The 27,089-nt window shown below is 40.2% G+C and overlaps 1 protein-coding gene and 1 pseudogene across 3 annotated transcripts in view; both read left to right on the top strand.

Moving 5' to 3' along the window:
* CRACD (capping protein inhibiting regulator of actin dynamics) overlaps positions 1-27,089 on the top strand; it is a 154,086-nt gene that overhangs the window by 54,845 nt on the left and 72,152 nt on the right. The gene's annotated exons all lie outside the window — the stretch shown is intronic.
* On the top strand, positions 23,957-24,528 carry LOC118709168 (annotated as a pseudogene).

The raw sequence follows: 27,089 nt of genomic DNA, 5'->3' as shown, positions 1-27,089 counted from the left end.
ATCTTATTAATTTTTTACAGAGAGGAAAGGAGAGGGAGAGAGAGTTAGAAACATCGATTAGAGAGAAACATCGATCACGTGTCTCCTGCACACTTCCTCAACTGGGGATGTGCCCGCAACCAAGGTACATGCCCTTGACCGGAATCGAACCTGGGACCTTTCAGTCTATAGGCCGATGCTCTGTCCACTGAGCCAAACCAGTTAGGGCCAGAGTACTTATTTTAAAATAGGCACAAATATGTTCAAGGCAGAAGAACCATGCATTGGGACAGACTACCCTGTCTTCTTCAGTTTCTCCTCAAGATATCATTTTATTACATCATAGGAAAAGCCCCAAAATATCAAGGACAGTTAATATTCTGTTCACTGTGTGATCTGTTATAGAAACATTTCCAGTAAAAATGCTTTTGTTTCAAATTTTTTGATACTGGTAGGGATAACATTTAGTTAGCCTCATCCTTCAGTAATTTATAACAATAAAAGCATAATATGCTAATTAGACTGGACAGTTGAACCCCTTCCGGACATCCTTCTGGATGAAGCTGCTGCAGTAGGAGCTGAGGCCGAGGCCATTATGGGTGATCAGGCATGCAGGCAGGGTGGTTTGGGGTGATCAGGCAGGCAGGAAGAGGCGATTAGGGGCAGTCAGTCAGGCAGGAAGGCAAGCGGTTTGGAGCCAGAGGTCCTGGATTGCAAGAGGATGCAGGCCAGGCTGAGGGACACACCCACCCCACATGCACAAATTTCGTGCACCAGGCCTCTAGTACCATATAAATGAGAATTATCAATATAATGCATTGGATGAGCCCTAAAATACATCTATTCTTATTACTACTAATCAGAACATTTTGATTTTAAACTCCCATTTCAATTTTTTTTTTTTTTTCAAAATTCCCTCAAACTACATGGGAACTACCAATGATTGGACTTATCCTGCCTTTCTTGGCAGAGATTAAAAGGATATGCATATACTAGTTCATTCTTGCTAGTTAATTTTCTGGCTGTTATATGTCTTTGTTTTATTTTATGCAGAGCAGTTTCTCTCCCTTTAAAAAAAAATAGTAGGTTGAAATTAGCTTATTTGGATGTTATACACTTTGCTCCTTTGGAAAGTAGATATCAAATTAGGGCAAATGAGAGTTTTGGAAGACAGCCTGCATTATGCTCGCAGTAAGCTTTCCTCCTCCCTCCTTACCCTCCGCTCACCATCACACACCCCGCCAGCATGACGTGACAGTGTGTTTGTGACAGCCTGGCCCCAGAACAGCTTATGTGACTCACACTGTGAAGCTTTTACTACCTCTCTAGGTCTCCTTACTTTCTTATTGTGCAGGTTAAGTGTTTTGATTTTTTTTTTAAGAAGTGTTTTATTTCTTGTTTAGATGATTCCCTTGACTACATTATTTCTTACCTTTCCTTATTGGAAATCACAAATTTATTTTGCTGTGGGATTCATCTACACACTTATTTGTAATTTGGAGTATAAAGGGATTATTCCTCAAGTTGAAACCCAAACAAACCCAATTTCATTTTGGGTTAGGGGGAAAAAAAGTACACAGACTGCCATATAGCAATAAACCTGCCATATATTTTCACCTGTTGTTTCTTAGAGATATGAGAAATTGTGCAGCTCAGTGAGCACTTTTTCCTGAGGGAATTTGCACTGGTATAGGTCTTTGATTATCAAAAGTAGATGCTACTATTTAATTGGGGAAGAAACAGACTCATAATGATCTCATTTTTAATATAGCGAGAGATTTCTCTGTTTCTTTGATGGAGTAAATGGTAGTACTTAGAATGGAAGTAGGAAGGAAGGAAGGGAGAGCCAAACTGCTTAGTACCTGAGAAGTAGATACATAAAACCTTCATACAGAGCCCTGGTTCTCTATGTATGCGTTTTTAATCACCTACAGTGCGCCAGGTCCTATGCTCTAACTCTGTTTCACAGGTATTATCTTTCTTACAGCCATGTTCTTTTAGTGTCCACAGAATAGAAAAGAAAAAATTGTCCCAATGATGACTTAAAAAAACAAAAAGGCAGAAGACTTGTGCCCTAAAAGTTGAAGGGGATAATAAATGGCACAGAAAAATAATATACTTTGAAATTATACCAGCGTTATTAACCCCGATACCAGTTTTTGTCTTGGTGATTCGTGATTCAAAGTTAGAATCACCTGAGCAGCCATAGATTGCTTAGGTTCAGTCAAAAGTTTCCTACGTTTTTCACTCACTCAATGGGTTCCCTTGTATTTTATCTGGATTTTTGTTTGCCTCTTGGTGGGCTCCTCCTCAGTTTTTCCAGAGCAGAGGGGCTTTTGGGGGAGTCGGCCTGCACAGCTTGATGCAGAGTATATAAGACAAATCCTAAAGAAGGTTGTCCCCAGTTTCAGATGCTCCCCCTAAGTTACACTGTCGAGGGAAGATGATCTTAAAAAAGCAGAGACGTGAATGAGAATTAGTCCAAAACACTACTGTCAAGGTAGCAAACCAAAAGTAGAAGAAATGCTAAAATTTTGTGGCAAATACTGTTAAGGTCTTTTTTATATGCTTTTAGCAGTACATTGATATGGGTGTGAGCAACAGGCTCATTTAGAGAGACCCTGACATTTCTTTCTGCCCTTCCTTGAAGTCTAACAATATTGGTGTGATTTATTCCTCACTCCCTCAGAACTCCTCAAGTTTCCTCCCAGAAAGAAGTTTTCTCTCCACCGAGCTTCCAAGAATAGGTTTCACATCCCTGAAAGCTAATTTAAACGTCTGACTTTTATGATCCCAAGTTGGGGTAGGGGTTCTATCCATAGACCACACCTGCCATAACACAGTAACATCCTTCTCATTTATCATTTGGGAATAAAAAATGGGTTTCCTTTTTACTTCCTTTCAAAGAGTAAGAAACTTTAAAACATTAGGGAGTCTATTTCTCATTTTACCAAATTCATTATAATGAAACAGCTTTACTTGCGTCTTGGTGTTACCCTGGCTTCTTGTCCAGCATCCTCGATGCACTATTTGTCGCACGTTCTCCCTTTCTCTTTGGCTTAGCACTCAAAGAGAAAGCCAGCCCAGAGCGCTCTCATCCATCACGTTACCCAAGTGATAAATGGAGCTAATTTATTCTCGGTGGGTTTTTAATTAACCTAGAACTTTTTTTTATATGAAGTAGTTCTACACAATAAAATGTTCATTAATTATCTATCAGCTGGGACCCCAGAGCTGAGCCAGAATAGAGAGAGAAGAAATGGATATTTTAACCATGTTGATACGAATAAGCAAAGTGGGAGCATAGATGTCACTCTTCACAGGGTCTGCAAGTGGTTCCAGGGTAATTGTCACCCAGCAGTTTTCAAATATGCCGACAGTCACTTCACAGATACTTCAAGAAGTCACTTTACTCTGGCTAGTGTGGCGCAGTTGGTTGGGTGCTGCCCCGTTCAACAAAAGGTTGCCAGTTTAATGCCCAGTTGGAGAACATGCCCTGGTTTCAGGCTTGAGCCCTGATGAAAGGACTGCAGGAGGTAGCCAATCAATGTTTCACTCTCACGTGGATCTCCCTCTCTCTCTCTCTCTCTCTCTCTCTCTCTCTCTCTCTCTTTTTCTCTCTCTCTCTCTCTGTCTCTCTCTCTCTCTTCCCTCTGCCCTCTCCCTTTCTCTCTCTCTAAAAACCAATTTAAATTCATCACATAGAGTTGCCAAGAGCAAGGGGTTGCAAACAAGCTTGCCATACTGTAGCTTTTATGTATTCCACTGCCTTCCAGGATTCTTCAACATAAAATCAATGGAAAATTAACAAAGAATGGACTATAATTTTTTTTAAATACACTTTTTAGAGCAATTTTAAGTTCACAACAAAGTTGAGCAGAACATACATTTCTTGCCCTCGTAGTGTAGTATGTTAACTTAAAAAATTTACGTTTAGAAAAATAACAACTTTATTGAGATATACTGTAATACACGATTTTAAAGCATATGATCCTGTGTGTTTTAGTATATTCACAGAGTTATGCAACCATCACCACTCTCTAATTTCAGAATTAAAATTTACTTCTAAATGAGGAAATTAAAATGCCACTTAGAAAGTGTAAAAAAAAAAAAAAAAGCCGAAACCGGTTTGGCTCAGTGGTAGAGCGTTGGTCTGCAGACTGAAAGGTCCCAGGTTTGATTCCGGTCAAGGGCATGTACATTGGTTGTGGGCACATCCTCGGTAAGGAGTGTGCAAGAGGCAGCTGATCGATGTTTCTCTCTCATCGACATTTTTAACTCTCCCTCTCCCTCCCTCTCTATAAAAAATCAATAAAATATATTAAATTTAAAAAAAAGAAAGTGTAAAAATAAATAAATTTAAAAAGGAGGACAAATATTCCCCAAAGTTATCATTCAAACCATACTCTTGCCATTTTTACATTTTATTTATTTTTTACATCCAGATAATTTTACAAAGAGTGTCCTGTGCACTTATTTTCCAATCAATGGCTCTGTCTCTTTAACGGAACTCACAGTGTAATGAGGTGTGCTGTGATTCTTACTGCTGTGTATACACATGAAATTATTCAAATACAGAAAATAACTTCATGGCCGTGTGTGCTGTGGTGTGATGCTTTCTATTAAGCCATCTCTCTTGGTATTTGAATATTCCAGAATACTGTTACAGCTTTAGACTTTGGCTCATTAGTAGTGGGTAGGTATCTTTTATTCCTTTGTGCTAAGGCATGAAAATATTGTAAGCTTACATTAATTGATAAAGCTGGAGTTTCCTCAGGTGATGCTGTTTGTTCCCTCAGACGAAGGGCAGGCTCAGCTCTGGACATGTTGCAGGAGTGACTTCCACTAGCATCCAGGGGAGGAGCTGAGCACTGAGCATGTAGGAGTGAGCAAGAGAAAGCCAGTCCATAGAAACATAGACCGTGGATCTGAACACATTTACGGAAGTGTTACAAGTGGCCAAAAAATGTGAAAAGGTGCTCTAAAGATGTGAATGAAAACTTTTTTTTTTCAGAATCAGATTAAGAATGTTTGAAAAAATTGATGTTAAGTGCAATAAAGGATATGAAAAATGGGGTATTTATATGCTCTAAGAGTATAATTGATCAACCTTTAAGAGGCTAATTTGATGGAATTTAATACTTAAAACATCTATCTTCTTTAATTGAAGAATAGCACTCTTAAGAATTTTGCAGAAGTGATATTATTATTTACACTAATGAAAGAGTAATATGCTAATTAGATCCGGTCAACCGGCCATCTTCCAGATGTCTGACTTCCTTCCAGCCAAAGCCATGGTGGTGGAGTCTGAGGCAGAGGCAGTTAGGGGCTATCAGGCTGGCAGGCAGGCAGAGATGTTAGAGGCGATCAGGCAGGCAGGCAGAGGCATTAGGGGTGACCGGGCAGGCAAGGAGGCGAGTGGTTAGGAGCCAATGGTCCCAGATTGAAAGAGGGATGTCTGAATACTACACAACACACTAGCCTAGTTTTCAAACTGCAGTAGCACCGACCAGGCCTAAACAGCAGTCAGACATCCCCCAAGGGGTCCCCGATTGGAGAGGGTGCAGGATGGGCTGAGGGAAACACCCCATGCACGAATTTTATGCACCTGGCCACTACTATTATTTGAAAAAGACATGTACACATATGTTCATTGAAACCATGTTTGCAATAGCAAAAAATTGGAAACAATCTATTGCTCAACAATAGGAAATTTGGCTAACTGTCATTAAAAGGGTAATGTACTAAATTCTTAAAGTGTATAATATACATGTACTTCCCAGTGCAGATGTGTAGGAAAACTGGGATTGGGAGATTATTTATTTATTGCTTTTTATTATTTTTCATTTGATTACATTATGAGTGATTTTTACTTTTTTCTTCTGCCTGTGTTTTTCAAGCCCAAAATATACATTGTATGCCCAGGAATCTGGCTCTGGTCACCTTAGCCTCACAACCTGACCAGAGAAATTCTATTTCTGAGAGAGGGCACATAGGTAGTATCCCAACCTTCCTCCTTTCCTTTAAAAAAAATAAAAATAAATTATATATATATATATATATATATATATATATATATATTATTGATTTTTTACAGAGAGGAAGAGAGAAGGATAGAGAGCTAGAAACATCAATGAGAAACATTAACCAGCTGCCTCCTGCACACCTCCTACCAGGGATGTGGGGATGTGCCCACAACCAAGGTGCAGGCCCTTGACCAGAATCGAACCTGGGACCTCTCAGTCCGCAGGCCAACGCTCTATCCACTGAGCCAAACCAGTTTTGGCCTCCTTTCCTTTTTTGATGTCATCTAGTACTTACCTCCTAATGGGGCTATTGCCTTTTAGGGGAGGAAAAAACTACCTTTGTACTATCCTCCTAGGGTCTGTGTCTGGAGTCCTATACATTAGACTCACAAAAGAGAGGTTAAAAGAGAAAAGCAAATAAGTTTATTAACACATGCATTGTGCTTAACACATGCAAATATGCAGATATGAGTATCTTCAAGACGTGATTAGAACTTGGGCTTATATAGCATCTTAGCAAAAGAACTAAATGTTTACAGAAGACAGAGGAACAGGACTTGAAGTTTCTAGGGGCAGCAAATTATTGGAAGGCAAATCTATGGGGAAACTAGTGGAAGGTAAGAGCTGATTAGTAAGGTTCGTTATATAGTTTCTTCTGATACCATCTCGAGGCTCATGAAGGTCTAAAGTTGTCTCCAATAGTTAACTTTTGTCCTTTCTGGTGTGTGTGTGTGTGTGTGTGTGTGTGTGTGTGTGTGTGCGCGTGTGTGTGTGTGTGTGTGTGTGTGGCGGGGAGAGTGACCACCTTTGTAAATTATGTCTTGCTCTTAGGTAAATAGGGGAAGGACAAAAGTTTTTCTTGAATTTGCTTCTCAATTGCTTTCAGCTCAAAATAATCCTTATGCTAACGTAGCATTTTCTGCTATCCTACTATGTCCTTTCTGGGCAGATGCAGCCTATGGGCCCATGATTTGAAACCTTGTGCATAATTTAAAAAAAAAAAAAAAAAGATTGCCCTTCCTTCAGACAGACAGAACCCTAGCTAGGGCGCTTAGCCTGGCACGCAGTGACTAGCAGGGAGGCTGGATTTCATTCACCTCTAGCATGCTTGGCTGAGCATCCTCATGTAGGAAGCAGCCTGCACAGCCCTACACAGTCACCTTGCCCAGGGGACAACCTGGCTGCTCCCTTCCCACACAGTGACAAGATTGCCAGGCTGAATGTCCTTTCTCCTTAATAGTTCCCGCATGATGATCCAAATCCTATGATTTGGGTCCTTGAGTATCTACCTATGCTTCTCTGGTTTGCACTCGAAGCCATAGCTCTTCATCCTTTTTATTGGTTGCTTTGCTTATCCTTAAAATTCCTTCTCTTGCGATGAAAAATAGTCTGTTAGAGGGATCCGGCAGCCCATATGCCTAGCTTCACTGAATGAGTTTCTTGAGACTCTTCTGTCATCTTTCTGTTCTCAGTTGGTGGGGTTTTAAGTCTCATTCCTAAAATGACAAATGTATTAAAAAAAAAAAGAAATTAGTGAAACACAAAAAGAGAAAAATGAATTACTACATAATCTTTATAGTCTTCTATAATTCCTGGCCAGTTTTGCCTGAAAATAAGCCAGGGAAAGGTGAGGACTGGGGTGAGAGAAGAAAAGAGCAAGCAAAGTCAGGCTCTGAGAGGCTTTGATAACTGAGATTAAAAATTGAGAAGTGATCAGATTCCCTTCCTTTTTCACACCCACCAAAGATAAATAATGCACACACCCAGAAGCAGTTATGGGAGACGGGATTCTGTTTATACTAGCCTTTTAAACTGCATGCATACACCGACCCTGATATGGGATTGGCATAGCAGAAGGGCCATGCTGAGTGGCTATCCTAGTATTCGGACTGTGGTAGCACCAAGGAGTAGATTGAGGCAGGACAGGGACTAATAAGGATGTACTTTAAAAGAGCTGAAATCATCCAAAATTGACTACTAAACTCAACATGAACTTTTCTAAACTTTTATAACATGTTTAAATGTTTTTGAATGTGCATATGTGTGTGAATATGCATGTGTGTGTGTATAAGATGAGTGTGTGTGTGTGTGTGTGTGTGTGTGTGTGTTGAAATTAGGGCTAGAAATTAAAACCCAGTGCTCATTCTAGAAAAAAAAAATACTTTATTTTATTTACTTGCTTAGATCCTCAGATTTGTTTCGGATTTGCCTGTCATTTTTGGCAGCAAAAATTAAAGGTCTATATGGCTTTGAAACAGACTTGAGTACTCCCATGGCTCAATATTGTACCTATGAACTTATACAGACTTATAAACAAAGATACCTAATATGCACATGTGTTCTTGCTCATCTTTTTTTCTAGATAAATCTAGAATTTATAGGAATATGAGATTCTTACCACTAAAAATATCTAAGGCAGACTAGAAGAATATTTTCTTTATCAGTTAGAAACTGCCTTTTACTTTCCCTTGTTACTGGTGAAAGGGATTGGATCTCTAGGCTAGCATAAATTAACTTGTGCTCATTTTACTAGTTAGGATTTAAGCTTTTTTTTCATGAAAAGCAGGGACAAAATAACTGTAACTTAAACATGATAAAAATGTATTTCTCTCTCATACCTTCTCAGGGCTAGACTGTCCAGAGATAATGTCTCCTCCATAAGGACACCTGGGGCCTGAGTTCCTTCTACTTGCTGCTTGGTCATCCCTAGCATTGTTCACCCATATGGCCTGTTCCCATGTCCATATCCTGGGCACCAGGATGGAGGGAGAGGAAGAAAACAGCACATGCATTTCCTTTAAAAACACACATTTTGTGGAGGGATGAGGACACATATATAATACCTTAATCAATAAAGAAATTTAAAAAATAAAAATAAAAACACACATTTTGGAAATCGCCTCTATCCCATTATCCAGAATTGAGCCATAAACTTTTTAGTGATCCTGCTCTGGACATAGGATAGGAGAATAAAGTTATCCCTTAGTGATTCATTCTGCTGCCACCAAACAAGAGTTTAAATTAAGGGATGAGTTGGGGACTTATATGGAAATACCAAGTTTTTTAATCGGTGTCTTATAGGCTACAGTAAAGCCTTTGGCAATGGATCATGAAATGCTGAGGCTTGCTCTGGGAGTGGGTGTGTCTCAGCATGGGCTGTCCTGGTGAGTAACCCGTGCTGTGGACAGTAAGCCACTGTCAGGACAGAATAGGGGGAGACAGAATGGTTTCCTGCAGGCAAAGGCATCAGACAAGGATGCATGTTCCCTCCCTGTTTGTATCATCTGTACATAGATTATAGCATATGAAAAGCTGGGTTAGACTCAGAGGAAGAAGAGTGAAAACTGGTGGGAGAAATATCAGCAGCTGAAGCTATGTGGATGACACCATCTTACTGCCAGAAAGTAGCAGTGATTCGAAATAATTTCTGATGAAGGTGAAGGAAGAAAGTGCCAAAGCAGGGCTGCACTTGAACATCAAGAAGTCAAAAAACATGACCACAGGCGGAAAAAAAACAACCCCACAACTTTAACATAGACAATGAAGACTTTGAAATAGTTAAAAAAGATTTTGCTTACTTTGGTTCCGTCACCATTTCAAATGGAGACCGTTGCCAAGAAACCAAGAGAAGGTTGAGACTCAGAGGGCAGCCATGGGAGAATTAGGAAAGATCCCCGAGAGCAAAGATATGTCACTAGATACCCAGGCTAAGATCATTGACATCCTCCTATTGCCAGTTACTATGCACGAATGTGAAATATGGGCAGTGACGAAGGCTGATAGGAAACAGATTGATTCGTTTGAAGTGTGGTGGTGGAGGAGAGATCTGTGGATACCCTGACCGCCAGAAAGACAGATTGAAGCCTGACACATCGCGGGAGGAAAAAATGATGGAACTGAAGCTGTCCCACTTTGGGCACATGTTGAGAAGGCAGAGTTCTTTGGCAAAGACAGTAATGCTGCGAAAAAGGGAAGGCAGCAAGAAAAGACAAACACGGACTATGAGACAGATTGACTCCATGAAAGAGGCCATAGGAGCGGAGCAGGGCTCTGAGGACAGGACATTGTGGACATCACTCTTCCAGAGGGTCGCCAGGGGTCAGAACCAACTCAATGGCACGTAGCACACGTCGTGGAAAGGACGGTTTAATTAAATGACCAATTGAAATAAATTTTTAGAACACTCGGGTGCATATACCTGAAGACACCAGAAAACCACCCTCATACGGTCCTATTCAGGGAAGAGAGGGTAAGAAACAAATTGGAACGAATTCGTTCATTTCCTCCTTGCTCTGAACTTGTTCGTATGACTGAGTTAAGAGTTTAAAATACTGTGTATTTATTGCCTTGGTTTGCTTTCTCTCTTTGTGTGTCTCTTTAGCTATCAGCTCTTGAGAAACTAGTCTAAATATGACACCTCTCTGGTCGCTGACAGTCTCTAGCACAACATCACACACAAAGGGAAAGTGCAATAGATATTTGTTGGTTGCTGGATTGAAACTGTGCATGGTGATCAAATTAGCTTTTTTTTTTTTTTTTTGTGTGTGTGTGTGTGTGTGTGTGTGTGTGTGTGTGTGTATTCATGGAGTTTGCTGACTGCATAAGCATTACTATCCTCAATTTGTTTTTTGGACGCTGAGGTTGAAGGTGACTAAGTGAATTGTACCATTCTTCCGGTGATTATGAATGCATTATTGATTAGGCACAGGATTGATTAGCATAAATGTCAGCTGAAGATTTTTCTTCCTCTCTTTTTCCCTCGCGTTGTTTTGGCAGGAGAAGTGGAGGACAATTCTCAGGCCTCTCTAAGAGGCCCGTAATAAATAATGTATTTATTATGCGATAAGTCATTTCGAGATGAATTAATATCCTCTTCTAGATGAGAGCAGGCATCCGCTGTCCTGGTTTTGCTTTCCTTGGTCAGCCCACTGGCGGGAGTTGCCCTGGCTCTTGGTTCAGGTCCCAGCCCCTCCCTTGCTTCTCTGTAACTGTGTGTGAGTCACGGCCACCTTACTGGCCCTCCCTTTCCCGGTTGTAAAAGAGAAATGAGTTGCTACCAGATGATGTTTTAAAGTGCCTCTGACTTCTGGAATGGAAGACCCTCTGGAAACACAAAGCATTGTTGTTGCCATAAATGGGCTCTTAGCACGATAACTAACTCCTCTTCTCCCTCAACCAAATTTTCTGCCGAGGTAAGTAATGTGGAGTAGGTTTTTTTCTTCTTCTTCAGCTTTTAGTTCTTTTGTGTATGTCTAGCCTTGTAAATGTGGTGAATAAATGCTATAATCATAACCCTTTTTGACAGCTCTGTAATTTAATTGTAATTCACTGGGCCACTTTTTAAGACAATGACATGTATTGAAGATGCAGCTGCTTCCATCTCATCTGCTGAGCTGACAGGAATTATTGGAATCATAGTCACAGCAACCATGGGAACTTCCGATCTATTCAAGGCCAAATATAGGGATATTGTGTGTGTGTGTGTGTGCGTGCGCGTGTGTGTGTGGACACTTTTTATACTCTGGCTTGCCAAAAGTGGCAGTGTGGTATTTATTGGCCTTTGTGTAAATTAGTCAATTATTCTGAAGTGGAAAATCTTCTTGGATTTCTTTTCTGCGATAAGCTATATACTTTCTGTTAACATTTCAGAGGCAGTCCCTCTGTTAATATGAAGATTCCTGCCAGTGTTGGCTAGGAGGCATTGGAGATTCGTTGGTCATCAGATATTGTATTGGTTTGCTAGGGCTGCCATAAGAAGGTACCATAGATATTGATTGTCTCGCTGTTCTGGGGACTAAAAGTTCAAAATCAGGCGTTGGCAGGGTTGATTCCTTTTGAGTGCTATGAGGCAGAATCTGTCTCATGTCTCTTGCCTCACTTCTGATAACCTCAGGTCTTTGGCTTGTACGTGGATGTTTTCCCTGTGTCTTCATAATGCCTTCTCAGTGTGTATGTGTGTCTCTGTTCAAATTTCCCCTTTATACCTGGACATCAGCCACACTGGATTGGGGCCCACCCTAATGAGCTTATTTTAACTTGATTATCAGATCTGTAAAGGCTCTGTCAAAGAAGGTCACAATCTGAGGTGCTGCAGGTTACTACTTCAACATATCTTTACAAGGGGTACACAATTCAGCCCAGAACAGATGTCTAATTGAACATGCAGAAAATTGTTTCTTATAATGGTTGCAAAGAATTGGTGTCCTCCTATGCTTTTGGATAAATACGAGGAGACTTTCCCAAGGATTATTTATTTTATAATGATAGGGTTCCTTTCATTTGTTTTGGGCAGTAACATAGAGTAATGAAGTCGACAGTCTTCCCTCCTATTTGGCCAAGCACTTGTGGTGCAGCTTGGTTTGTTTTATGACCTTCACTGACCTTCACATTCAGAATTCAACTTACTGAATGCAAGGAAAGATCACTACTGGCAGGTCACCTCTAAGCTGTTGACCTGGTAGACAAATGGACGATGAATTCATGTTCTTTCTCCACCCACGTCTACTCCTTGCATGAAGGAGTTTGGATATAATTCAAGAAGATGCTCCTGGTACCAGGAAATTCCTTGGAGGATTCTGGCATCTAGACCACAGTTTGTTATGAAACAGAAATTTTAAAACCATATCTAAAGTTAAGGAAATAAATGGAAGGAATGCGGATTGCTTGGTGTGATAGAAATAACTGGGCTAGATATTAGCAACGGGATCTCCGGCAAGTCAGTTCCTCTTTCTGTTTACTAACCGAACAGTGTGGGCTTTAAATCACCAGGCATCTCTGTCAGAGAGCTGCCAGCTTAAAGCCCTAGGATTCTGTGGTTACTATTGCATAAGACTCTTCTTCAGATAGAGAGTCATGATTCAGGTCAGTGCTCAGATATGGATTGGGTAAAGCCTTAGAAGGTGTTAGGTGAGAGATTCAACATAATCTGTGGAAACATAAATGATTATTCAGTGCATTGAAGCTCACAGTATAACACCACAGGGAGGTAAAATGAGAAAACTAATTGGGGAAATTTGGTTGTAAGAAATGTGAGAAAATGCCAAAACTGGTTTGGCTCAGTGGATAGAGCATCAGCCTGCAGATTGAAGGGTCCCAGGTTTGATTCCGGTCAAGGGCATGTACCTTGGTTGTGGGCACATCCCCAGTAGGGGGTGTGCAAGAGGCAGCTGATCCATGTTTCCCTCTCATCGATGTTTCTAACTCTCTATCCTTCTTCCTTCCTTTCTGTAAAAAATCAATAAAATATATATTAAAAAAAAAAAAGAAATGTGGGAAAGAAGATAGAAGGATTATATTTTAGTGACAGAAAGAGGAGGAAAAGTGCTCAGAAACCTCTGTACAGGAACTGTGGGCAGGTCCTGGTCTGGAGGGGCCTCCTCTATTCCAGCACTTGGAACAGCTTCCACTCCTGTATCTTTCAAGTGTGTTTCTGCAGCCAAGTTCACACTTTCCCCCGTAGGCAAACATATCCTGGACGTGCACGAAAAATAAGAAGATCGCAAGCTCCCGTTGCTTTCTAGTTTAGCACAGGGATCTACCTAATTAGGAGCCCTTGTGATGTCTAGTTTCTGCACTTGTGACCAACTCGACTCTTTATAAACACGCTCTCTGAGCTTCACTCTGCTCCCTAGGAAACAGATGGTGGGCTTTTCACTGGTAAGTGCCCGAGGGAAACTTGCTCTTATTTGAAGGAGTCAGACAGCCTGCTGGAGCCTGTTGAGGAAGAACACAGCCTGGCTGCCGCTCTTGGTATGCTGTGTGAATAGTACAGGATGTTGATTTCAGGGGCCATCTGGAATGAAGACACGCCAATAAATTCATTTCAGTGGACTAGTAATTTTTTTTTTTTTTTTTTTTTTTTTTTTTTTTTTTTTTTTTTTTTTTTTGTAAGCCTGGCTTTTGACAATTCTTTTTTTGGGGCATCCTTTTCTTTGAACTTAGGACCTTTCAAAAAGGAGTTAGGTAGGTCATAAGGCGTGATTATTCATGTATTAAATACCAACTAGAACAAATAATAGTTACAACATGCTGTGACATGCACTATATTATAGGTTTGAGCAAAGCATTCTGTGAGCCTAGTAGAAGGGGGAAATTAGCTCTAGTAGGGGGCATGAGCATGGTTCCTGGAACTTTTGCTGGGAGAAATGAGGGATGTAGCATTTTAGCTGTATCAGTAATTCAGAGGGGGTGGGAGGTAGGGTTTGTAGTAAGAAGTGACAGGGCAAATCTCTGAGAAGCTTGTAGGTTAAGGCTGGATTATGAAAGATGTTGAATGTTATGCCTTCTTAGGGAGTTGAATTGAGTCCTGCAGGATAAGAGAGAGACATTGAAAGTTGTTTTTGGTGTTTTTTTGTTTTGTTTTGTTTTGTTTGTTTTTATTGAGGAATAATTGGCATATAACATTATATTAGTTTCTATTGTACAACATAATGATTCAGTATTTGTATGTATTATGAAATGATCACCACAATGTCTGGTTAATATGTCACCATAGTTATAATCTTTTTTTGTGATGAGAACTTTTAATATCTCCTCTCATAGCAACTTTCCAGTGTACAACACAGGATTATTGGCGACAGTCACCATACTGTACATTACATCCCCAAGACTTACTTATGTTGTAACTGGCAGTTCATAGCTTTGACCCCCTTCATCCATTTCACTTATCCCCCATCTCTGACAACATCCAGTCTGTTCTCTGTATCTATGAACTTGTACTTTTTTTCTTTTTTAGATTCCACAGGTAAGTGAAATCATGCAGTGTTTGTCTTCTCTCTCTGGCCTATTTTCCTTAGCATAATGCCTTCAAGGTTCATCCATGTTGTTGTAAATGGCAAGATTTTCTTCTTTTGTTATGGCTGAATAATATTCCATTGTATATGTATGTGTGTACATGTGTGTGTGGCATACCACAGTTTCTCCATTCACCATCAATGGATACTTAGGTTGTTTCCATATCTTGACTGTTGTGAGTAATGCTACAGTGAACATGGAGATGCAGATATCTTTTTGGATTAATGTTTTCATTTTCTTCAGAAGTGGAATTTTGTTGTCAGTTTCAGAAGTAGAAAGCTCACTTATATGGAGTTCTATTTTTAGTTTTTTGAGGAAACCCTCAAAAGTTTTTAAACATGGTTAGAATTGCATTTTAGGAAGATCATCCCAATAACCCCATGGAGTATGGTTTGGAAGGTACAAGACTGCAGTCAAGAAAATAAATTTGGAAATTGTTGAGATATTCCAGTGAAAAAAGCAAGACACATTACCTTAGTTCAGGTGCTCACTATTCCTTGGCTGCTTGCTGTTAACCTCTTCAGTAACTTTTCCACCCAGGAGCTTTTATCATGGTCATTACAAGGTTGAGAGTTGCTGCTTTTTTTAAGTTCATTTGTTTTTTAAAGGTTTTATTTTTCTTAATTTTTAAATAGGTAATGAATTTCTATACGTCAAAATTTCAAAAGTTTGTAAATTTAAAGTGAACTCTTCTTACTACCATATTTCTCATGACAATTTCTCCTGTTCCAAGATACTACAGCTTTAATTTTCTGTGAATCTCTCTAGAAATATTTTTATGAATATTCAAGAATATGTTCATCTATATTTCCCCCCTTATAACAAATATGTCTACCAGACATACTCTTTGTAGTGTTTTTTACTGGAGTATTCCACCATGAATATGTCCATAGAGTCTCCACAGTCTGGATTTTGCTGTTTGCATTCCTGCAATATAGTGTTCCTCTGACCTCAGTATTTTCTTTAAATTGGTAGTTGGATCAAGCCAAATGCTATCAAATTTAGATTCAATTTTGTTTTAAGATTACTTCATAGATGGTGTGTTCTTCCATTTTTAACATTTCAATCTTTGCTCCACTTGGATTTTATCTTGGTGTAGAGTGTGAATATGGTTCCAAATTTTTCTTTTTCCGGTTGTCTACACAGCTATCCCAACCAATTATTTTTAATGGTCTGTCTTCCTCACTGATTTAAGATGCCATTCATATTATATATAAAAACCCAAAATGTATTTGGATTTATTTGGGGGCTTTTTATTCTGCTCTATTCATCAATCTATAATTCATGCAATAATGTTATGATTATTGAGGATCTATAAAATATCTTAATATTTGATAGGGCTAGTTTCCATTTATTACTCTTTTTTCCCCAGCGCTTTCCTTGCTATTCTTATTTATTGTCATTGGCATTTGACTTCTAGGTTAAATTAAGGAGAATGATATCTTCCTGGTATCATGGTATGTCTTCCTTTTAGTCACTTGCCTGTCCTTTAGAAGTGTATTGACGTTTTCTTCATAAATTTCCTTCAGATTCTCATTAAGTTTATTCCTATGTATTTTGTTGTTTTCACTATAATAACTGATGTATTTTCATCTATTACATCTTTTCGTTATTTATTAATGGCCTTGATTCATACTCTATCAGACTTGCTAAATTCTGTTCTGTTTTAGTAGTTGACTTCCTTGGGTTTTTCATCTTATCACCTGTAAATAGTGATTTAACCTACTCTATCCCAGTCTTTTATCCATCTAATTCCTTTCTATTGTGTTGGCTACACCTTCCACGTACTTAATCCTGGTTCAAACCTGTTATTTCCTCATTGATGGACTATTTTACCACACAGATGCTTTTGTCATAAGCCCAGCTTTTCCAGCACTACCTGGCAGCAGGTGACATACCTGCTTCCTTTGCCCTGGAGCTAGGAGCCAGATGTGATCAGTCGGTATCAGATCTATGGAGAGTTGGAAGACTAAACCTGAGGCTCTTCACACCCTTCTTGTAAGGAAACTAAGTACATAGTCTTTCATTTGTGATCTTCTTACAACATTGTACGTTTTGAAAAAGACACCTTGATTCCATACCTATCTCTTATGTCTTTCTCTTCTTGATCCTATCCTTTTTTTTTTTTTTTGCCTCCATTTTTCTCTGCCTTCCTGAACCCTTTCTTCTTAACTCTTTCATTCATCTCTCTTCTCTCCCTTCATCTTTTTCTTTCCCAGGAACCCCATATTCTTTGTGTTATATTTGATTTTGAATCATGATGTGGTAATTTCTTCTTATAAAGGAAAAATCTTACAGCTGGGCTTACCATGCTTTATTAGGTAATAAAACATTTTAGCTCATTATTGTGAAATGGAGACAGGAATTTTAAATTGGTGCAGTGGGAATGTCATGTCGAAGTCTACTTAATGTCCTCTTGGACCTTTAGCAAGTAATTTAAGACGAGGACATTCATTTTTGTAAAATGATTCTTTGAGGTATTTTGGTATAACACAAAAAGCTTTCATTTTCAGCTGGTACTTACGCTTGGAAACCACATCACAAAGCTTTTGTGAGGCAAAACCCTGATCCTGGAAAGCAAGTGTACTGACCGCTCATGAACTTTCTTCTTCTTTTTTATTTTTCCAGAATTTTTTTTTATGAACTTTCTTCTTACCTATTTAGACATTTCTCAATGTCATGAGAAAATATAGCAAATGTGTGATGGAGCCCTGAAAGCGAAATGGCTTTATCACATAGAGGTGAATGAGCAAAATGGGAAGCTGTGAGAAGTGGGCCCTTCTTATCCACATACAATCTTATATGAGAACATTGGACTTTCTACCAAGATAGGAATCTTATGCTTCATAAGCACAGAAAGCATGTCTTAATCATCTCTGAATAACATTATGACTGGACTAGAGGAGCACATTGTAACTGTTTTGTGATTTGGTTAATTAAACTAGACCAGACTGCTGTGGTCTGAATGTTTGTGTCTTCTCCCCAGATCCATATGTTGAAATCCTAATGCCCAAGGTAATGGTTTAGGGAAGCAGGGCCTTTGGGAGATGATTTGGTCATGAGGCAGAGCCTTCATAAGTGGGATTATTAGTGCCTTCATAAATGAGACCCTACAGAGATCCCTTGCCCCTTCTACTCTGTGAGACTAAAATGGGAGGGCCCTCACCCCACCATGCTGGCATCCTGATCTCAAATTTACAGCCTATAGAAAAGAGAGAAATAAATTTCTGTTGTTTATAAGCCACACAGTTTATGGTAATTTTATTATAGCAACCTGACCAGACCAAGACAAAGACCATTCCATTAGATGGGCACTTTTTTTTTTAATTGAGGGATTTCAGCAAAAGATTGGTAGTTTATTTAGATCACATCTTCCAGTCTTGTCATTCCACTGCAGAATGGCTCCTAAGAGTGAAGGAAAGAGAAAAGCAGATAAAAGTACTATGAAATCAGTTTTCTTGGCTATTTTATGTTAGCTCAGTTAGCCTCAATTCCTTAGTAGCCCCAGAGGGCTGTAATGCGATAATTTCATTATGATGATTTTGAGTCAGCAAAAATAATCATAATTATTATTGTTTAAGGTAAAATTACATTTTATATACTCTGTTGATAAGAGAAAATTTATGAAATCCATTTAAGAAAGGAATCCACTGAAATCGGTAAACATACTGTCAAAGATATACTTGTATAAATTCTGCTTCTTCCCTATGGGCATTAAGCAGGTTGTTGCTATAACTACTTTTACTGACCATTGTATAAATAACACATTCTTTTTCTATCCTAACATTTCATATGGACATGAGCATTAAGGAATAACCATAGCTACACACAGTACACAAATGCTAGAAAATTTCAGACCCAAGACACAGAAATGGGTAGAATAATCTGAGCATCACAGATAGATACAGTAAGGCCAAATGGTAAAGCGATGGGTTCATAGCCAGAGCAATGGCTCATCAGTAACAAAAGGAAATATTCTGGCCTTTCTGAATCAGTGACTGCTTCTGGGTCTTCCTTGCCAAAAATTGCTTTGAAATCTCCTTTTGGAAAGCAGAACTAGATTTTAGAGCACAGGTCAGCAAATGTCTGTACAAGGCCAGATATTTTAAGGTCTGTTGCAACTATTCAACTCCAGCCTTATAGTGCAGCAGTAGCCTTAGGTAGTGCTTGCACAAATGGGTGTGGTTGTGTCTCAATAAAATTTTATTTTTAAAAACAATTGTGGAATTTTGAAATCAGAGCTATTTTTCATGATCAGCAACACATGTGTTATATATTATATGTCCAAACTGTCTTGTAGATGGTAACTGTTTTATAGGACACAGCCCATATCTCCCTCTCCTTTTCTGTGCCTCCTAGGGGCTACTTAAGCTCCACATGTGGATCAGTCCTAGCCCAGTATTGAAACTTCTTAAGCAGGAGCTATACATGGAGCATGGAGTCAGCCTTGCTCCTTGTCTGCTTTCACTGTGTACCCAGTTTCAGGTTTGAATTTCTAGTTTCAAATACCCCAGTCTGTCTAAGATTAAAATTCTGCCTTGTTCTCCTTACCCCAGTCATTTCAGTGATATTCCTGATATATAAAAAGCTAGGGCTGTCACGACAGAAACAACCAGATGGACGATTGAACAGCAGGCTGTATGGGGCGACCAAGCAGGCAGGAGGATTAGTGAGGGACAACCAAACGCCTGAACAGCAGGATGCATAGGGTCACCAGTCTAGCGGGGGGTGGGGGGTGGGGTTTGAGCAGTTGAGGCCAACCAGGCCAGCAGGGGGGCAGTTAGGAGTAACCAGGCTGGCAGGGAGGGCAGATAGGGGCGACCAGGCCAGCTAGGGAAGCAGTTAGGGGTTACCAGGCTGGCAGGGGTGGGGGCAGTTAGGGGCAATCAGGCAAGCAGGCAGGTAAGCAGTTAGAAGCCAGTGGTACCAGATTGTGAGAGGAATGTCCAATTGCCAGTTTAGGCCCAATCCAGTAGTCAGACATCCTCTGAGGGATCCTGGATTGGAGAGGGTATAGGCTGGGCTGAGGGAACCTCCCACCACCACTGTGCACGAATTTCATGCACCGGGCCTCTAGTGTTTTCATATAATGCTAGGCACTGCATTGGAACAAAAACACGAAAAAATCATTAATTTCTATTATTGAGTACCTAGTCTGTTCTAAACACTAGTACATGTTCTTAAAGGGAGGTGTATAATACCTCCCTTTACCACCAAATGGTTTGGTATTCAACAGAAACAAGACCTCGATGCATTAAATAATTAACTATAAAATAATTTAACTCATGTGTTATAACAAATAATATAACAGCTATGTTTTACCAAAAAATTATATTGAAAATAGTGAAATGTTAAAAAGTGTAATTCAGACATAAATTGCTTTTGTTGAAAGATTGTATCTTCCAACATTCTGCTGACCTTGAAAACTATATAGAATTTGGTAAAAGGAAAAGAAGGGGAGGACATTCGAGGTAAAAGGTTTGTTATGAACAAACACCTGCAGGCGTCCTCAAACTTTTTAAAGTGGGGGCCAGATCACGGTCCCTCAGAGAGCTGGAGGGCCGGACTATATGAACTACTAATTCCTACTGTAACACCTCAGCTGCGCTCACTGCCCAAAAAACCTGGCGGGCCGGATCAGACTCCTCTGCGGGCCGCATGTGGCCCGCGGGCCGTAGTTTGAAGACGCCTGACCTAGAGTATGTGGGAGAGAAATGGGGGAGAAGATTAGACAGGGAAGGGCCCCAGGTGTGAAGGGACTGGAGAGCCACGCTGAGGCTGTGGAGTTTGTCAAGAAAACGGCTTTTAGGGGGAGACGTTTGCTCACTTCCTGGTGTCTGCCTCAGTCAAGATTCTAAATAACCTGATTTGGGAAAGAAGAGGAGCCACCTCACCTTTTTGGCAGTTAACAAGGCTTTTTGAGTTCCTCTAAAATGATGGCTGTTTTGGGGAGATAAGTAGCTGCCCTTTGGAGTAGAAGGAAAAAGAAATGCAAATTCATTCCCAAATCTGTATTACCTGATAGACTAACAGCATGTTCCATTGGCCGCATGGCCCATTGTAATTTATAAATAATCACAGAAGGCACTGAGCGTGGGCAGTTTTTTGTTGTTGGTTTTTTTTGTGTGTGTGTGTGTGTGTTTTTTATCCTCACCAGAAGATATTTTCCACTGGTCTTTAGAGAGTGTGGGAGAGGGAAAGACAAACATCAATGTGAAACACATCTATTGGTTGCAACCGAGGTACATGCCCTTGACCAGAATCAAACCTGGGACCCTTCAGTCTGCATGCCTACACTCTACTCACAGCCAAACTGGCTAGTGCCAGGCAGCTTTATTAAGACATTATTGGTCCTTGCAAAGGCCCAGAAAACATTTCAGAATGTGTGATGCAAAAAATTGAAACTAAAATGATACTTTGCTTTTTTATCCTCAAAGTTGTTTTTCCAATTGCATGGCTGAATGAACAGAAAGCAGAAGCCCATGCAAGTCTAAATTTTTAAAAATTCTCTTCTGATGTATTTGTGAATTATAATAAAGGTGACTATATATATCATACTTCGAGAAGAAGAAGACAGTAAGAACATCTGATAGTGTTCTGTGTGGTTTAGTGAAAAGTTGTAATAGAAGAATAAAACCCAAAAGTTCAAGGTTCGTATTTTGATCCTGCCACTTATTAACCACGAAGCTTTGGTGTCAGTCTTCATTGTCATCCCTGGAGTTGCAGTTTCCTTATCTGTCACATGCAAGTACCCATCACAGAGATGTCATGAAGGTAAAATGAGAACATGTTCTATAAGTCATACAAAAAAGTTCTCTACATATGTCAGAAATTGCTGTGGCATTGACAGTGGTAAATCAGGATGAATATGCTTGGAGGCATGAGCAAACTGGGGGAAACCAGACAGAAGCAAACTGGGGGAAGCCAGACAGAAGGCAAGCTTGTCCCAGTAGCACAAGAATGGACCAAAGAGAACTTGTACTGTGCTATGTACAGGCTGGAGAAGGAGCTCCAACACAGCAGAAAATTCCCAAACTTAAGTGAACATACACCCAGTGGTTCCCTCACCCATACAAATGCCACTTCATGATCATCAGTATAGTTGTCATTTCTAAGAGAACTACTAGTATAGGCTACCTTCTGAATATTTTTTTTATTTTTTTAAATATATTTTATTGATTTTTACACAGAGAGGAATTGAGAGGGATAGAGAGTTAGAAGCGTCGATGAGAGAGATACATCGACCAGCTGCCTCTTGCACACCCCCTACTGGGGATGTGCCCGCAACCAAGGTACGTGCCCTTAACCGGAATTGAACCCGGGACCTTTCAATACGCAGGCCTATACGCTCTATCCACTGGGCCAAACCGGTTTCAGCTGCTACTTTCTGAATAAAACTTGCCTTTTTGTAAACTTAGCTAGGGCTAAGGCATGTACCAGATTTCGGGATCTCGTTTTCATCCCCATTGTTTGCATTGATGCCTCTGCTATGCAGTTTCCCTCTGGATGTCTCATTCTGTCTCTCCGTAATTGATGGAAAACAAGGAACGGTGTAAGACTTTGAGCAATTACTACGCGCAATAAAAATATCTTTTGGGAGAAAGAAAAACATGCCCTCCTGTTTGCCCTTGCCCTGTGGGCTTACTGCTTATTATTTCTTCATGCCTTTTATCTTCCCTTTAAAGCTTGAAAATAATTTGCTTCCCCTCCCATGTGTTCACCACATTAATTGCTCTGGGCGGGAAGAAGTTTCTTCAATACACATCTTGTTCCTGCTTTTGGTTTTCAGTCTGTTACATACCTCAGCTGCTTTGTTGTTTAACTTCTTAATCTCCCTCTTATTGGTCTTGGGAAATGTCCTTGGTGCCACTGAGGAGGTTAGGGATGGAGGCTGAAAGGATCCTTAGCTCCTTTTTAAAAAGCACATATAGCTTTTTCTGTATGTAATTATCCTTGGGCAGTCATCTCTCCTTTTCCAATTGAATAACAGGTATATATCAATTGTTGGGTTAAAAAAAGATGCTCTTAGCACTGCTGTCTGGGCTGGCCTTGGGGGAGACGGGCGTGAGGCATTGTTCCTGTGTCTGGAGAGCATTGAGGCCACTTGAAAAGCAGTGTTGTGTTGGAAAAGATTAGACTCAGAGTCAGGAGATCTGATTCTGCAGCTAACTGGCTTTATGGCCTCGCTTGAGCTTCTTTTTCTGGAAAAATGAATGGGTGGATTGGGTCAAATCGATGCTTTTCAAACAATGTCTCTTAAAGATTTTTTTGTCATTTAGAACCTGTTTACCTTGGAAAGCTAAGTAGGTAGGGCTCTGGCTCGCAAGGCCTCTTCCCAGTGTTCTAAGTCTCTTACTTTTATGTAGTAGGCTTCTATATAAAATTTCAGATAAAGGCTTCTAGAACTGAAAGTATTTGCAAGCAAGTGAACCAAGTGAGTCCTAACGTCTCTTCCAATTTTGATTTCCATGAGCCTAAGACGTTGCTACAAAATATAAGAATACAGATACGCATGTCCTAGATGTGTGGCATAGAATTCTGTCACCTGTCATTCAGCAACCAGTCACTAAATGTCTTGCAAATTGGCGACTGTCATAACTTCTAAACATTATAGGTATCTTCAGTTAGGTGCTATTTGAATTCACATCAAAATGCATGTTCAATGTAATATGGTCAGGCACCCTAGAAAATATAGAAAAGTAGGGGGGGCGGGTGCGGATCTGCTAATAGATCCACCACTTAAAGACAGTTCATTACTCTTACACTGGGTTCCTGATGGTCATTCTGGTGTTTTATTTCTGATATTCTGCCACGTTGATGCCATCTTCGTGAGTTTGCACACAATTTACATGGGAGAACACTGCAGATAAAGCAATATGCTCTAAATCACATTTAAAATAGTGCTGTAGCCAAAACTGGTTTGGCTCAGTGGATAGAACTACGGCCTGCGGACTGAAAGGTCCCAGGTTCGATTCCGGTCAAGGGCATGTACCTTGGTTGCGGGCACAGCCGCAGTGGGGGATGTGCAGGAGGCAGCTGGTCGATGTTTCTCTCTTATCGATATTTCTAGGTATCTATCCCTCTCCCTTCTCTCTGTAAAAAATCAATAAAATATATTAAAAAATAAAATAGTGCTGTAGGGTTGTCCTTTCCGAGGAACAGATGAGATGGCAGAAGTGGAGCAGAGGAAGAAGGTGAACTTGCGGAAGTTCACCTCCCATGGCCTGGATCTCGATCAACTGCTTGGCATGTCTTCTGAGTAGCGGCTGCAGCAGCGGAGGCTAACCCGGGGCCTGCGAAGGAAGCAGCACTCACTTCTGAAGCGCCTGCGCTAGGCCAAAAGGAGGCGCAGCCCATGGAAAAGCCTGAGGTGGTGAAGACACCCCTGGGGGACTGATCATCCTGCTGGAGAAGGTGGGAGCATGGAGGGCATGTACAATGGCAAACTCTTCAGTCAGGTGGAAATCAAGCCTGAGATGATGGGCCACTTCCTGGGTGAGTCCTCCATCACCTACAAGCCAGGGGAGCACGGCAGGCCTGGCATTGGAGCCACCTACTCCTCCCGCCTTAGTTAATAAAAAGCAGACTTACTAAGTAAATAAATAAATAATAAATAAAGTGCTGTAAGAATTGCAGTTGGAATCACATCAGACTAACACACTACCCTATACGTTGATAATCTTTTATGTGTTGTATGTGCTCATCCTCTAGTTACATATAACTGAGTTATATAATCTGCCTTTCATTTGATCATATACCGTATTTTTCGGACCATAAGACGCTCCAGACCATAAGACGCACCAGTTTTTAGAGAAGGGAAATGAAGAAAAAAAGATTCTGAAACAAATAGTGTCCTAAAATATTTTATGTGCATTAAAACCCAACATCACAGTCATAAACACATGTAATCAACCCTGTAAAGTAAACAGCAGCATTTAGAATCATTTTAGAGCCGGGCAAGCACACAGAGACCACACAGAGCCGGGCAAGTAAAAAAACTTTTTTTAAAAAAGTATATGTGTAGGCTATATTTGGACCATAAGACGCAGGGACTTTTTCCCCCCACTTCTGGGGGGAAAAAAGTGCGTCTTATGGTCCGAAAAATACGGTATAATTAGTATGGGCCCTAAATCAGTTAACTTAAAATCTGCATAAAATATAAAGGATGGGAAATGAGAGGAAAGGAGAAAAAAGAAAAATAAATGCAAGATTATGGTCTTGGAAAGATACAAGGGGAGTAGGGTAAGAAATTGTAAAAGCTCTTATTAATTCATATTTGACCAGATGCCATAAAGCAATAAATCATGGGGCATTTGTCAAGTCATGGCTTTCATCAAAAACAGATAAGACCTCTAAAGCTGAAGCTGCCTGGATTTGCATAAACCACTAAAGGATTCTGTTTAGGAAAGATGAAATTGCAGAACTTAGAAACTTGCATTTTGTGAGGTGTCTATGGAAAGATTCTTTTTGTTTCCTTAGTGGGGGGGACAAGAAATAGGTTAGCATGTTTTGTAGTGCTGCCGACTCATTAAATACCAGCTCACATTCCCATCAGCACAGCTGAGTTCTTAGGGGAATGGAATTGGTCCTTTTGAACAACGGTACCAGGCAAACCACTCCTAGAACCCAGCCACAGAGTGTGCAGTCTCCTGGACAGTGGCAGCCAGGTGCTACCTGAAGGTCATACTTCAGGTGCTCAACGTTGAAAGGACAACCTGTCCAGACGAGTCTGTTTAACCACTCCCATGCTCTCAAGTGCTAATCCACTGGCAGTATATTCAGCTTTTAAAACAAAGGAAAAGATTGATACATTTGACCATCTCAAATTTAAAACTTTTGTGCTGCAAAATATGCCATTAGGAAGTGTAAAGGGCCCTAGCCAGTTTGGCTCAGTGGACAGAGCGTCAGTCTGCGGACTGAAGGGTCCCAGGTTCGATTCTGATCAAGGGCATGTACCTTGGTTGTGGGCACATCCCCAGTGGGGGGCGTGCAGGAGGCAGCTGATCACTGTTTCTAACTCTATTCTTCTCCCTTCCTCTCTGTAAAATCAATTAAAAATATATATATTTTTAAAAGAAAGTATAAAGGCAAAAAAAAAGTTTTAATATATGATATGTAGTTTGTATGTTAAACATAAAAAGTGCATAATGTTGAGACCATTTTCTACCCAGTGGGGAGAATGTAGCTTGTTCAGGGCTCAGGGAAATCTCAAACATTGCTGATGGGAATATGAATTGCTGTAACTTTTACATTAAATGGAAGTACACTCTGTCCCAGCAATGCCATTCTTCTTTGGAATTTGTTATAGAAATAAAAGCATCAGCACCCGAAGATAAATGAACGAGAATATTTATTTGAGTATTGCTTGTAGTGATGTAAAAGAAAAAACTGGAACAACCTGGATATTCATTAATGGGAGAAAGTTAAATAAATTATAGTACAGCAAGTAGAAAGAATGAGTTAAAACCCAACTATCACCTGGAGAGATATGCTATATTAAATATAATGTATCTATGATCTATAATAATAAAAGGGTGATATGCTAATTAGACCAGACATCTTCTGGATGTCCTGATGAGGCTGGGGCTGGAGGGAAGCCAGCCTGGTCCTGGGTGCCAGAGGGAAGCTGGTGCCGGCAGCCAGGGGAAAGAAGGCCTACTCTTGCACTAATTTTCGTGCATCGAGCCTCTAGTATATTATAAAATAAAAAAGGCAAATTGAAGAGTTATTTGTAGAGTCTAATTCCCTTTTTAGTCTAATTTCTTTTTATTAAAAAAACACACAATTATTATGTTTTAATTTCTTTGTAAGAATAAATAAGGAGAGCCAGGCATGAACCAATGATGAGTATGATTAGTCTGTGTTTTTGCACCTAAGGTCCATTTATTTGCATGTAAGGTGCTATAACAACGTATAAGAGAAATGGACCTTAGGTGCAAAGAATTGGATTCAATATAACTTTTGATTCATGACTCACTATCTCGTCAGTAAATGGAGTTGCAGAGGGACTTATTAAGAGAAGCATGTGGAGAAACAAGGGGACAATTGGACTATAAGTGCCAGGAGTTTGTAAGGACTATTGGAGAATTTGAGTTTGGGCAGAGCAACTCTTTGCTGACCTCAAAACTCTCTGACGGCCCCTGGGGGCATTCACGTCTGTCCTGGTGAGGCCCTCCTCACCTTGCCCACCTACCAGCAGTGCAAATTGGCTCTTCGGTTGGTTGCCAAGTAGCCTGAGTGCTCCTCGTATATAAAGGTACACCTCATGAAATTTGGACTTTATTCCTTCAC

This window comes from Pipistrellus kuhlii, unplaced genomic scaffold (assembly GCF_014108245.1).
Source record: "Pipistrellus kuhlii isolate mPipKuh1 unplaced genomic scaffold, mPipKuh1.p scaffold_m20_p_1, whole genome shotgun sequence".
NCBI classification, from domain to species: Eukaryota; Metazoa; Chordata; class Mammalia; order Chiroptera; family Vespertilionidae; genus Pipistrellus; species Pipistrellus kuhlii.
The sequence above is the reverse complement of the archived record's forward strand: the minus strand, read 5'-3'. Positions and strand labels throughout refer to the sequence as shown.